At 41.9% G+C, this 15094-nt stretch overlaps 2 long non-coding RNA genes across 2 annotated transcripts in view; both read left to right on the forward strand.

Moving 5' to 3' along the window:
• Positions 1-15094, forward strand: part of LOC102550985 (uncharacterized) — a 148258-nt gene that overhangs the window by 128762 nt on the left and 4402 nt on the right. The gene's annotated exons all lie outside the window — the stretch shown is intronic.
• LOC134485173 (uncharacterized) lies at positions 10582-14532 on the forward strand. The gene is made up of 2 exons (XR_010063145.1): positions 10582-13507; positions 14218-14532. It is a non-coding gene; the product is annotated as an uncharacterized LOC134485173 (long non-coding RNA).

Raw genomic sequence — 15094 nt, forward strand, 5'->3', positions numbered from 1 at the left:
TGCCTAGCAAGCACAAGGCCCTGGGTTCGGTCCTCAACTCTAGAAAAAAAAAAAGGAATGAGTCACAGCCTTGAAAGTCCAGGTTCTGGACTGTATAGAAAATTTGGCCAATCTAAGTCTTAGGCTTTGCCTGTGCTAAAGGAGTGTGTTGATCTGGGTATTGAGAACTGTGTATATTTCTTGAAGAGCAGACCAATGTGATGAGGACAGTTTCTCATAATCACCCATCAACCCAGTAACCACAGCACAATCAAGTGGAATAGCATCTACCCGACACCCCTTCCCCGCCCCCGGAACCTATATAGCATCCCCACAGGCCTAGAACAAGGTATGAAGCCTTCAGCTCACAGCTCTCTCACACAGCCTTCAATGAGACACATTTATCTCCTTGTGCCTTTTTCCTAGAAGAAACACATGCCCTTAAGTCACAATTTGATCATTATAGACTCAGGATGCTGCAGTTAAGGAGCATGAAATGAAACAATATTTCAAGCTGTTACATCTAGGGAGACAGGGAGGTAGACAGTAAGGTGCTTGCAGTGCCAGCTTGAGGACCTGAATTCCGCCCTCAGAACCGATGTGCAAAAGTTGGTGCTGTGGGAGACACTTTTAAGTTCAGTGCTTGGGATAGCGTAACCTAGTTAGTGAGCTCAAGACAATGAGAGATGAGGGAGCCTGTCTCAACAAATAAGATAGATGGTTCTTCAGGAACAACACCTGAGGTTGATTCTTATCATTCACATGCTCACCTACATGCGGGAACTCATACCTGAACCACACATGCTAGAACACACACACACACACACACACACACACACACACACACACACACATACACCCACACCCCACGCAAGCGCACATGCATGCACACACCCGTAAACTTACACACATGCACTCTAAAGCATTTCTGCTTTGAGGGTTTGGATGTATCTCCAGTGTTGACTGGAAGAAACTTGTGAGAAAAAGGACCTGGAATAGTTTTTATTTCTAAGTCTCACTGGGCAAGGTTGACCATAAATTACCCATGAAAAAGAGTCAGCTGTGTGTCACCCTCAGTGGTATGTCATACCTGAGTATCATCTGAGGAGACAGTATATCAGAAAAGCAGACTGCCAGGGGTCTGGGGACAAATGGGTTGAAAAGTTCGTTTCACAGAAAACTGGAAAACAACTTTAGTCACCTGTTATTCCTGCCTCCAATCCCAGGGAACTGCTTATCTACTTTCTATCTCTACAGACTTACCTTTACTTACATGTCCAGAACACATTACATAAATAGATTCACGCAGTAGTGATACTTTGCCCATTGCCTCCATTCTTCATTATGTTTAAAATTATTATTACTATTATTATTATTATTATTATTATTATTATTATTATTATTATTTCATGTGTATGAATGTCTAGCCCATATTTATATACCTCAATCTGGTGTACATGGAGGCCACAAGAGGGTGTTGGATCCCCTGGAACTGGAGTTACAGGTAGTTGTAATCAGTCACATGGGTGTTGGGAATTAAACCTGGGTCCTGTGAAAGAGCAGCCAGTGCTTTTAACCACTGGGACGTCTCTCCAGTTCCTGGTTTTTCTTTTTGTTTTGAGGTTCATCTACTTATTGGTACTTGCTCCCTATTTACTGTAGAATAGCCTTCTACATCCTGGCTACACACTGGCTGTGGGTGCTTCTGGAAATTTATGTAGATAAGTCGTATGTACATCAAAGCTTAGAGCCAGTGAAATGAACCACAATATGATGCAGAACTACTGAGACACCCAACCAGCTGTGGCCAGCCTCATTCTCTCAAGCAAATAGCTCTGTCCTTTTCTAGTTAAACATGGTCAGCTGTTTCAAATTCCTCATTTTCTGCTGCCTCCGTAAACTATGGGCAGTCATTTCGCCCTGCCCAGTGTTTTGAATCGACTGAAGTCAAAGGGGATCTCTAGGTCACCCTGTACCATGGTCTTTGGAGCATCTGCCTTGCAAATTACTTCCCTGTTCTTGAAACATGGGCATTATGGCATCACATTGCAGTTTTCTGGGAATCCTCTGGCTCCAGTTTATTTCCATGGCTATGGTATTTGTGATCATTCTCAATTGTCCAATGATGAGTTATACTTAGTGCCTTAAAATAGCACCAATCAATGATCTCTGTTGCCTGCCATCCCAGGTGCAGATATGCCATGCCCTTGCCCTCTGCTCTGGTCTCTGGAGGCTGCGCTCTACTTTCATTCTGAAATGCCCTCCAAAGGCCATGCACTGGTGGTTTGATCCCCAGGTTGTGGTTTTATGAAGGGGTAGTACTTTAAAAAACAAAGCCCAGTGGAAGGAAGTTGGGACTGGGAATGTACTCTTAAAGGGATTTAGAACCATGGTCCTTCCTCCTCTTTCCCTCTCCCTGCTTCTTGGTTACCGTAAGGTTTGCAGCTGTGGTCCTCCACCTACTCCTTGCCATGATACTCAGTCTCAGGACAGGCTTCAAAGCAACATTCCAGCCAAGAGTTACCGAAATTGGCAAAACTGTCAACCAAAAATAAATCTTTACTCATTCAAATAAACATTCTCAGGAATATCGATCAATAAAACCTGCTCAAGGGATTGGCTGGACTGTGTTTTCACCTGGAATCTGTCTGTCTTCCTGCTCTCTCTCTCTCTCTCTCTCTCTCTCTCTCTCTCTCTCTCTCCTCCCCCCTTCTCCCCTTCCCCACTCTTTGTGTGTGTGTGTGTGTGTGTGTGTGTGTGTGTGTGTGTGTGTTTCTGGCAGAGAGATGGGATGAGAGAGAGAGAGAGAGAGAGAGAGAGAGAGAAGACCAGAGGTCAGCCTCAAATGTTCCTCAGGTACCATCCATGTCGTTTCTTAACAGAGTCTCTCACTGGCCTAGAGCTTATCAAGTGAGCTCTGCAGGCTGCTCAGCAAAACTCAGAAACCTGCCACTTCTTCCTTCCTGGTTCTGGGATTGCAGGAATGTACCCACCACATACAGCTTTTTGATATAGTTTCCGGGACTTAACCTAGGCCTTCATGGTAGCTTAGCAAGCATTTTAATGAGCAAATTACTTCTCTCAACTTGAGTCTGTGTGGGGGAAATGTGTTTTCAAGTCTGTCAGGTTGTTTCCAGAATATTTTTTCTGGTACCTATATACCTATGGGTTTATGATTCTTAGTAACATCAGTTAGAGGTAGTGTTCAGGTCTTAGAGGGCTACCCATAGTTCCCTGCTACCTGACATTCTCACAGCATGATGTCTTATTTTTAAAATCAGCTCAATTATGTCAATCTAGTCTACTCAGGTAGAGAATTATATGACATGAAGCAACCATGGGTGGTGCATATCTCCCGATGTGATGCACTCAATCACACATGAGAGCTCACTGCCTCTGCCATAGTCTACTTGTTAGGATGGAATGATACAAATGCTACCTGTTCTCCTACGTATATGAGGAGATTAATACGTCAGTCGCAGAACGAAAGAGATCTGTGATCTCTTAACTGTGATCACTTAAGCCTGAGAAGGACGTAAGGGAAAGGGATGGAGATTGGATGGTTAACTGCTATAAGGATGTTTTTGGGAAAATCGCCTCTGTTGTCCTATAGCTCAGTGGTATAACCTTGATTTTCACCACTTAATTGCCTATTCAAAAATTGAATAGATATGATTCCAAATGCAAATAAAAGATGAAATTCTGCACAGCTGGATACGCCAATCACCCGTGGCTTATCACTAGACAATGTATTCATGTGCTGGAATGCCTCACTGTGTCCTGAAGTATGTACCATTGTGCTGTGTAAACTAACCAAAGCCACAGGGCTAGTCCTGATGGTGTAAGGTAAGCCTACAACCTGCCTAGATTGCTGTGAGTTCAAGGCCAGCCCAGACAACCTAGTGAGACTCCGTTTCAAAAGAAAAATTAAACAGAGGCCACAAGACTATTGCTTGGTGGGAGAATTCTTGTCCAGCATGTGGCAGGCTCTGAGTTCAGCCCCCAGTACTAAAAAAAGAATAATCACTCTCTAACCAAATCACAGGTTCTGTCTGTCCTCAAAGGGAGGAGATTACATAAACATGAGTCATTTAAGTTATTTTAGGACAGATCTGCCACATTATTATAAAAAGTAGGAAGTGTACAGAAAGTCATAAGAAAAAACAGTGGGCACACTCAACCTCATGATACTTTGACATTTTGCCTTGTTTGTGTAAGTAATGAAACCTACCAGATGGCATTGCTGCCTTCGTGTGTCTGTTCTCATGTTATTTCCTTCCTCTTGCCTAAGAAGCCATCAGTATTAAAGGGTTAGATCTTAGCATCTCCAGTGATATTGCAGGAATCATATCACATGCTGTCAATGTCCAGCATTTTCTTTTTGAGGTCTAATTTAATTCACTTTTCTGTGGTTGTAATAAGACACCCTGACACAGAACAACCTGGGGGAGGAAAGGGTTTATTTGGCTTGTACTTCCAGGTAACAAGTCCATCACTGAGGGAAGTCAGGACAGGAATTCAAGACAAGAACCTTGAGTAGAAATCATGGAGGAATACAGTTTACTGACTCTGGCTCGTGATCAGCTATCTTTCTTTTACAATTGAGGTTCACCTGCCTAGGGATAGTACTGCCCACAGTGGGCCAGAACCTCTCACATCAATCAAGGCAATTTCTAACAGGACAATCTCATCTTGGAAATTTTTCAGTTATGATTCCCTGTGTCATTTTATATTGTGGATTAATATGGCATCAGTTTACTCCTCTGATTTCTTCTTGACAGCTGAAACTAACTAGGGCTGGGTCTAGAGTGAGGATGTTACATATGGTGTTAGTTTATCTGCAGTTAGTTTATTTGCAGTATTGCATTTATTAACTCATTCTTTTGTGGATAGACAAACAGGTTGCTTCCATTTATTTTGGAACTGCAACAGTGAGCCAGCGAACACTGAATTCTTTGAGTCCATGGATGAGATTTTGCCCCTAGAGTACATAATTGGAGAAAGAATCATATGGTTAACACATTGTCACCCTTTGAGTATCCCCTCCATTAGTGACTTATTTCACTATGACAGAATCCCTGCAGGAGCATTTGAAGGGAAGAAGGACTCATGTTGACTCGCTGTTTCAGAGAGTTTCACTCCATCATGGCAAGAAGGCATGGAACAACTCAGTTCACAGTTTCAGGAACATGTGGTAGAGGCTGCCACATCATGGTGGGCCAGGATGCCAACAACAGGATAGAAACAAGGATCTGGGTACAACCCTTAAATACTTGTCTCTAGAAAATTGTTCTTGCCACATAGGGCCCACCTAAAGTTTTCCAAATCCTCCCTAAATACCTAACCCTAGTCACATGTTTCACTCACCATTTCCAATACGTGCCAAGGTGATACAACCTAGAAATGAAGTGTTTTACCATTTCTTCTTGGACACCTACATGGCTTTAGCTCCTTGATGCCTTATTCCTTGTGGCTTTTGTTAGTAATGGCAGAAGACATGTCCTCTGAAATTTATCATGCTCAAGACACTCAACAAGGAAAATTTGAGGCAAAGATCAGGAATAGGAAGGATGTTGCTGGTAGATGGGGAACATGCAAAAATGCTCTCAAAATACATGACACTCTCTGAAGTCCTTAACAGAGAAGTAGTTGAACACATGGAAGCAGGACATCAAACATTTTTTTGACAGTATAACTGTGACTTCTGCTGATTCCCAGGATGCCGACGCTGAGGATGATACCCGATCATTACACACTTTAGCTACTTCTGTATTGTGGACTAATATGGCACCAGTTTGCCCCTTCAATAATTTCCTTTTACAATTTCATGAAACAAAAAGGAAATATATATTTCCAAAGAATTATTGCTAATTTCTGCCCCCGCCATAAGCTTGGAGATTAATTAGGATCTCCTCTAATTAATTTTGTGTTCCCTCCATGTTTTTAGGCACAACTCATTGAAAGCCAGCCTGTAGTTCTGAGTACCAGGTCTTCCATTGGGGTATGTAGGCCAGAGGTCACTATACACTGGACAGGAAAGAATGAATGGAAATCTGGAATGGGTGGGTCAGCAGGATCCTGGTCAGCAGTGAGTACTGGAGGAGAAAGCCTTCTCCAAGGATTTGAGAATTATAGCTCTTATAGGCTATATTTAGTAAAACATATACTTTTAAAAGGATGAACAAGGACTTTATATGAACCTTAGAGAGTGAGAAGGGGCTTTTAGGGTAAATGTAAATCATTGGCTGCAGCTAAACATATTGGGAATGCCTCATTTGCATAAAGAGGCATTCCAGGAATCTCAGATGCTTGGAGCAGGTTCTTATCTTGAGAGAGGAAGCTGAACCTGTAATTTTGCCAAGGACAGTGTGACATTTCTCAGGTAGAAGATTTGGGGGTTGGGATCCCCAGATCAGGTAGAGAGGAGGAAGCCCCACTAAATAAAAGGAGTCCTCCAATTTACACCGAGCTCAGGAAAGCTGTCTGGACATGCTAGACTATAACCTTAGTAGTAGGGTCCAACATGGCCTTAGCGAACAACATGCTGAGAAGTCATTGGAAACCCACAGGTATGGCAGGCTTTGTCCTAGTTAAGCTCTGCTTCTGTAATTGTTGTTCTTCCATACCATCTGGATCACTCATCAAATTCTTTGCTCATAAGAGAGCCTCCTAAAGAGCTGCATAGTACTTTTGTTTGTAGAGGTTTGTGCTACCTTATTTAAGGCATTTTCTATTGATGGGCCCCTAGGAAAGGCCTCAAACATTATTATTACTAAACAAGGCTGCAATTTCTGTTCACATATCTTTGTATGGTTCATCAATAAATTGAAAAAAACTGATGAATTCTTAGAACAGTAGGTAGTAAGTCAAATGGAGCACCGTACATCTGAAACGGTAGTAGTTCTGGTTAACTTCTTTTCAAAAACGGCTATGAGTGTTTGAATGGACACATACAGTATGCATGGACATCCTCACTTGTGATTGTGTGGGTACCTGAAAACACAGCATAACCTCAAGGTCTTTTAATTGTGCGTTTTCTGAAGGAATGCTGAGTTTTTCATACATTAAATACTGCCATTTTTCTGTACCAATATCTCAAACATCCGTAATTTCTTTATAATGAAATATCGAAAATCTTTTCTATCTACTTGGAAACACATTGTATATTATTATTGACTACAGTGCTCCACTGTGAAGTGTACTGTCAGTTTTAGTTATCTAACTGTAACCTTGTGCCCATTTGACAGCTTCTATTCACCCCCTCCCTTCTCTACCCTTTCTGTTAACCACTGTCCTCTCTGTGTAAGATCGACATTTTCCATATTTTATTTCTCAGCAACACTGTAGATCATTCGTCTTCTGTCACCCAACACAATGTTCGTGGATCCATTCTGTTACAGGTGGTGCAATTTCATTTTTAAAACACACACACACACACACACACACACACACACACAGTCTTCTTAGGTCTGTTCCCAAATTATTTCTCTTCTTCTTCCTTGAGTTTGTGAGATAGAGACTCATTCTATAACCTAGGCTGGTCTCTAACTCTCAGTCCTGTCTTAGCCTACCTAGAGTTGGGATTACACATATCAGTTCACCTGGTTATAACAATGGGCACACGGTTATTTCAACTTCAGCTGGAGTTTCACCTTGTCAATGGCAGTCACAGGAAGGAGGCTTGAGGTGTGGTATAGAGGCCACAGCTTTCTGGAAGGCAACAGTAAGTGAAATGTGACATCAGGCAGGTAACAAAGAAGGCTGTCAACAATCACTAACTACAATGCTACAAGAAATTCACGAAGTAAATCATTCATCTATAACTCTCAAAGTAATTGGAGATTTTATGTGTTTTGAACACAATACATCTTTATAAACTTAGCAACTTCACTGCTGAGCCATTCACATTAACATCAACAGTAGCAGCAGCAACAACAACCATAGAAAACACTGTTGCCTTCCTACCCCATCATTGAGTCCTAAGTTGGGTAATTATTTGAGCAAACTCTGAGAAGCATTTTTAAACAACCAGAGAAAAGGTGTTTAACATCTAAAATATAAAAGTAAAATGTTAACTCCATTAGCATAAGAAACATTGCTATTTTGATCAAGGGAATTATTAGTATCAGTCAAAAATGTCAACTCTAGCACGATGCTAGGAAGAAGCAAACATTTCCTGTTTATCATTCTTAATGGAGACATTTTTTCCCACTGAGATGAATTCTCCATGAATTAAGAGGGACTTGAAAGTGTCCGCTGACAGAGCTTAAGTTTGAAAATTAACAAAGAAGATGAAATTGAGAGTAGTAAAAATCATCATAAAACCCACTAAATCATTCATAGAATGGTATGTGGTAAATAGTATAAATATCCCCTGGCATTAAAGGGACTGTACAACCTTGGAGCAGCTGGAGTAGTGGGTGTGTTTCTAGGTCAAGTTACATCAAAGATTTATGCTTTCAGGTGTTAGCGCTTTCCCATGGATTGAAATGCTCACATTCTGAGAGATACATGGGAAGTCAGGATAGATTCTGTCCATTGTAGTGACAATCTGTTCTGTCTCTGTCCCTCTCTGTGTCTGTGTCTGTCTCTCTCTCTATCTTTATCCATGCATATGTGCGTGCATTGAGTGTGTGCGTGTATGTTTCTATGTGTTAGGTTTACTGAAATTCTACTGGTCCAGATACCATAGAACATGACCTTCAGAAAGCAGGAGAGGTATAAGCAGGCCAGTGAGTATTTTTAGTAAAACAGCTATTATGAAAGACCAATGAACGATGGATTCAATAAATGTACATTTGTAAAAGAGCCAACACACAGCAATTACTGATTTTCATGACTTGTTTAGAGTCTATTGCTCATTCAGGCACATCTCTGAGCATTTTAGTATTTGAAAGTGGACTGTTAGCAAATTAATTAGCTAAGTAACCAAAAACAAAATCACAAAACTAAACCAAACCAAACAAAACAAAACAAAAACCCCAAAACACCCTCCTCCCCCCAAAAAAAACCCAAAACCCCAAACAAAAAAGCCAAACAAACATACCCAAATACCTTGGAAATAATTTAATTGAAAGTGTCTAAATTAATCAAAAATTATCTCCCCCTATTCCATTCTGTTTGCCTCTTTATCTCACTCCGGAGAGGCGGGCACAGCAGTGAAATCTCTGAGCTTCAGGAAAACATCATTGCTTGGAGTCCATTTGCGAATATGCACATACATTGAAGAATGACTGCATTATTTGAAGAAAAGGACACTGAAGGAAATTATTTGAATTGGGGAAGGAAACAATGAAATTTGAGGACCCCTTAAAAGTTCAGAAGATGCTGAAGTGGAGAGCAAAGACTGATTTTTCCAGGGCGAAAGAAAGAAATGATTAGGTGTTGAGCTGAGAGCATCTTACTAAACCTTTATTAAACCTTTATTAAACCTATATTAAACCTTTATCCTCCCCCCTCCCACTTAGTGACACTGGCATTAAACAACTGGCATGGGAGTTAGAAGATAAAATTCTTTCTGAAATCGGTCCCCAGCTCCGAAAAAAAGAACCAAAAAAAAAATTCTTTCTGAAAGAAAGTTGGGAGAAAGTGGACATCAACCCTAAAAGCATCCATCCCAATGTTGCTATTAAGAGAAGGGGGATAAAAAGCATGTTTGGAGTCTTCTCCATCCCACTGAGCATCCAGCGGTTCCCAAGAGAGGCTGTGGTAGCTTACCCATCTCTGGACTATTTAAAGCCTCAGTGAGATAACCCCTCAACTCTGAGCGGATAGAATATCTGCTGCCGAGGGTGGCTACAGAGTCTCTTTGTGAGGAAGAAGAGACGACTCTTTATGAGGAGGAAGAGTATAACCCCATGCTGGAATCATTTTGCTTTGCAGGAGAGCTCCTGCTTCTGAGTCCTGGTAGCCTTAGCTAGGGGTATGCTCACTGAACATTTCTATGTTTGAGGCTGGATAGGGTATTAGAGTCAGACTTTGGTCTGAGATCATGGCAGAAAATTAAGAGTCCTTTCAGCAGGATGCTTTAACTTAAAGCAGAACAACCTCTCCAGGTAGACGTATCATTAGTCGGATCCCAGGAAGACCACTGAGTGAATCTTTTTTCACCTCTGACTGAAAACTCTGTCTTTACCTTCGCCTCAGGAATGCTCATGCTGACAGGCAGGCTAACCGAATGTGGATAAAGAGGACTGGATCCTCTGCTGCCTTTCAGGACCATTTCTCCTTTCCTAGTCTGATGACTGCCTTTTCTTGTGACTACTGATGATGTGATGATCTCACTCTTTGGGGAAGACCATGCCCTTTTCTCTCATGGTTGTGGCTTGTCCCTTGTCATAGAACAGCATCGTGCCTCAGATAATCAGTCACACTAAGAGGCACATACACATGAAATCTGGGAGTCATTTCCTGGTAGCCTCCTAGAAATCAGATGTTTATAAGATTAATTTATAATAATGTGAAGCCCTTGTCTCCTACTGGGGGATATTTGTATTCCAGCTCAGAGCCTGAGAGACACACTTGACATAGGGTGACATAGACAGGTGACCTGTATTAACACTCACCAATAGGACCACTTACATTTCTATCATCACTGGAACTCAGTGATAGGAAGCCTAATGAGTCAGGGCAGCAGCCTTCATGCAACTGTGGCCATTTAACCCTAATGTTTGAGTTTCAACTGTAGAGATGAGCAGTGGAAGGAAGCTATTTGAAAAAGCTTAGATGGAAGTGGGAGCTGTGTCATGATATTGGAATAGAACATGCAGTGATGGATGGCTTGTCTTCTTCCTTCCAAACCCTCGATGCTCTGTCTTTTCCAAGGACTGTCACTGGATCATGGCAATGAGTGATATACTTTCTCTTCCTTGGAAAAGTCAGAGAGCCAGGACACAGTATAGCTAAACCCTTTATCTTGGAGGTGGCCTCATTAATTCAGAGTGGGCCCAGATGCTGAGAGAAGCCTCTGAACAGTCAGCATTCTTTTTTTTTTTTTGGTTCTTTTTTTTCCCCCGGAGCTGGGGACTGAACCCAGGGCCTTGCGCTTCCTAGGCAAGCGCTCTACCACTGAGCTAAATCCCTAACCCCAACAGTCAGCATTCTTATACAAGGAAATTTGTATGATACATTTTAAAGAACTCTGTTAGTAGCTGCTAGAGATTTTCAGCACCGTAAACATAATCCCACCATCCCCCATTTGGAGCCAGTAGCAAGAAAGCAGGAACTAAGGGGCTGGAAGAGAATTGCTTGTCATCCCTCAGCTACACAGTGAAGGAGCCAGGATTTGAACCTGCATCTGCATGGCCCTTTCAACAGGCACCTGCTTCTTACATGAGCTCCAGGGCTTTATTGGTCCAGTTTGGGTGCCATATTTGCTCACTTCCAAAAGTCCTATTTTGTGCTAGTCAGATTCATTTAAAATTAATTTTGATTCTCACAGTTTTAGGAAACTGTGTGGATTGGAAAGGCGAGGATGCCAAGATTAGGGATTTCTGTTTCCAAGGATAGAAGTATGTCTTCGAAGATGTCCAATAGTCAAACCGTGCTTTGAGGACATAGGACCAGGGATATCTTTACTTATTTAAAGCATCTTTACAATATAGGATACTAGGCTTCTTCTCTGTCCAGTGTGAAATTGCTGGACCCATGTTTTGTTAGATTCCCTAGGTCAGGAGGCATGAGTGTAGGGATCAGGCTCCTTTCCACTGGTTCTGCATTAGCCTCCTGCAGGAACTCTTTGTTCTACTCAGTCATTTAAAAGTCAATTTATCTCCATTCCCCTCTTTCTCTTCACCTTCAATGGGGAAGCAAGGCCACCATCCCTCCACATTCAATTTCAACACCGGAAAATGTGGCTCCCTGCACCATCATTGATTGATTTACAAAGTTTAGAGAAAGGGACATCTTATGGGGGGGAGGGTCAACACTCTTCACTCTGTTTCTCAGGCTAGCCTGTCCACAGGAAGAAAGATTTCTTCATACACACCATCTTCCATTCAGGACACTAGCTGTAAGATGCTCCAAGCTTCACAAAGATGTTTTGAGGCCTCATCTCTAACTCTTCACTTGGCATCATCAATCTAGGATGCTGACACTCTGCAGTGATAACAACCGTTTCCTGTGAAGCTCAACTCTGCCTGGGTTTTTGCTCCAACATCTAAATTAGTTAGATGGGATTCCATTGATCTTAGGTTCAACCAAGATCATTTAATCGATCTTTCTCGAAACAGAGCCTTACCTCAGTCCCTATCAGTCCATTCCTAAATCGTTCCCACAGCCTGTTCCAGATCCAGAATGGCTGGTAGATAGCTGTCATTTATAGCCTGCACTGAGCTTCATGTGTGAGAGGTATACCTATGGTGAAATCTTAACCAAGTATGAGTATGAGTTGGTGAGGAGACACATGGCAGACTGTTGGGGAGAGTTGTAATTTGTAAGTTCTTGTGGCTGGCAAAGTGTCACTGAGTAGGCAAAAGGGTTTCCATCTTGGGTGGCTTTTGGAATCACTTGGGCATGAATTTGAAGACTCAGATGCCTTGGATTCTTCTTGAAAATTCCAATTGAACACATGTGGGCATAGCATCTAGAAGCATGTTTTTCACAGCACCAGGGGAGTCTAAAGTGTAGCTGAGGCTTTGGAGTCACTAAAGTAAAAATACTGTAAAAGTTCCCTGCAATAAATTGGCATTTCCCAAGGGGCAGTTCTTATAAGATTGGAGATGTGAAACTAGGCTAGGAAACATGGGCTTGGCTTTCTAACCCTGAATTATATTGTGAAAGAGCTCCCCTATAACTTGTTATCAGCCATAGCTAGGTGAGGGGAAAGTCTCAACATGGTGACATCAGGCCTTTAACTCCCAACTTTTGTTTCTTTTTTTATTGGATATTTTGTATTTACATTTCAAGTATTATCCCCTTTCTTGGTTTCCTGCCCATAAACCCTCTGTCCCATTCCCCCCTCCTCCTTCTTCTATGAGGGTATTCCCCCACCCATACCTGGTTTAGACAATGGTATATGTTGAGAATTGTTGTGCATCTGTTTCAATGATCTCTGTATCTGATTAATGATGAAGACCTACTTTTTATACTATGGCTATATCATTTTACCTGTAGAAGTCACCTTGTTTACAGTGAAACCATCTGAAGAGCTTAAAGGATACTGATCTTGGTAGTCCATTCTGGAATTGGGATTCTTCAAAGCTCTCCAAGGGTGAGGAACAATTGGTTTAAAGTATGTCAATGTAAGGCTACTGTGGATTTAGTGAGTATAGGAATCACATGGGAATGTCTTTAAAATCCAGATGTTTTGTCACTTGACTTTGGGTCTGTGGTTAATAGTTCTAAATTTCCTAAAAGCTTGCAGGTGAGGCAGATGTTGCTGACAGCTGCAAAGTCTTAGTAGGAACAGATTCTGTAAGAAACTGCATCCTAAGCCTTCTGAGAAGATAAACAACAGGATCTGGGTAAACAGCCCTTACATATATATGAGGATGGAAGTTCAAGCCCCAGGAGCCATGCAAAATGCCAGGTATGATGGCATGTACTTGTAATTCCAGTGCTGGGGGGCTGGGGCCAGGAGTATACCCTAGTCTTGCTGGCAAGTCACCCTAGTAAAATCAGTTGAGACACAGTGAGAAACTGTTTTAAAAAACAAAGTTAAAAGGTTAAAAAAAAAAAAACAAACAAACCCAAAACCAAAGTGGACAGTTCTTAAAAATGAGACGGTTGAACTCTGATCTTGATTTTCTCAGGTACACACACACACACACACACACACACAGACAGACAGACAGACAGACAGACACACACAAACACACACAGACACACACAGGCAGAAACACACACACAAACACACACAGACGCACACACAGACATACACAGACAGACAGACACACACAAACACACACAGACACACACACAGACATACACAGACACACAGACACACACACACACACACACGATGATAATACAGGTCTCTTTTTATGGGAAGAGAGAAAGCAACTTTCAATTTTTATATCTAGAATTTTCTCAGACACTTCATAGGTTTGGACAGTTTCAGCACCTCGGACAGAGCACCGTGGCTGATTTTAAAGGAGACTGTGGGGTAAAATCTGTGTGTGAATGCCTTTGCAAAACAATGACGACATAAAAAATATCATTACTGACAGTGATCCAGAGAAAATGTAAAGTTAATACTTGTTTTTGCCTTCCTTGTTTTTATTTCTATCTTATTTGTAGTTCTGAAATGCAGCTCTGCCTGATTTCATCAAACACACAAATTGGGTCATGAAGAGGAACCACAGGGTATTATGCCTGGATGATTTCAGATTCCTCATTAATGGGATTGGAGGATGACTGTAGCCTAAATATCAAGTTTGTATGAGGAAAAGGCTAATGGGACCAAACTGCTAATTCAGGACCAAGAGCATGGAGTGCCAATGACAACATGTCAAGGTGGCCTGCTGAAGGGGCTTTTGGAAGCAGGCAGGCCTGGACTTAAATACCAACTCATGAGTTACTCATTGTCATCTTGAGTAAATTTAATTTAATTTCCATGAGACTCTGTTTTTCTTTTTTCACCTGAAAATGGAGTTCAGTGCATGAGGACAGGTCACGAGGATGGAGATGAGGTGACCACACTGGTCCCTTGCTTGAGGTGCCCAGTGGTTTCCCTTTAGGGTCTTGATTAGGGCACAAAGCTCTGCAGGATTTGGCTCTTGCTACCCTGCCCAGGCTTGTTTCATAATGTCCCTTTGCTAGGTCATGATGCATCAGCGGTTCTAGTCTTCTGCAATCCACCTAGTGCTTAAGGTCATTTGCATTTCAAGAACAGTCTCTTTTCTAGTCCCCTTGCTGTGGCTGTTTTCATAGGCTCCAGTTCTTTGGCCACCTTCTCAGACAGAGCTTCTTAGAATGGGTTATCTAATGTTGTTTCTGTCTGACCTGGATGGCTTAGTACTGCTGGTCTCAGTGCTCATCCCTGCCTGCTTTAATCTAACATGCTTTCTCTAGTACTATCTCTCCCCATGGAGAGAACCTGTCATAAGAGGCTTATATGTCTTGTCCACTAACAAATTGCTGAGTAGAATAGATTTTGACACATGGCATCATTTAA

The sequence above is a fragment of the Rattus norvegicus genome, chromosome 1 (assembly GCF_036323735.1).
Source record: "Rattus norvegicus strain BN/NHsdMcwi chromosome 1, GRCr8, whole genome shotgun sequence".
NCBI classification, from domain to species: Eukaryota; Metazoa; Chordata; class Mammalia; order Rodentia; family Muridae; genus Rattus; species Rattus norvegicus.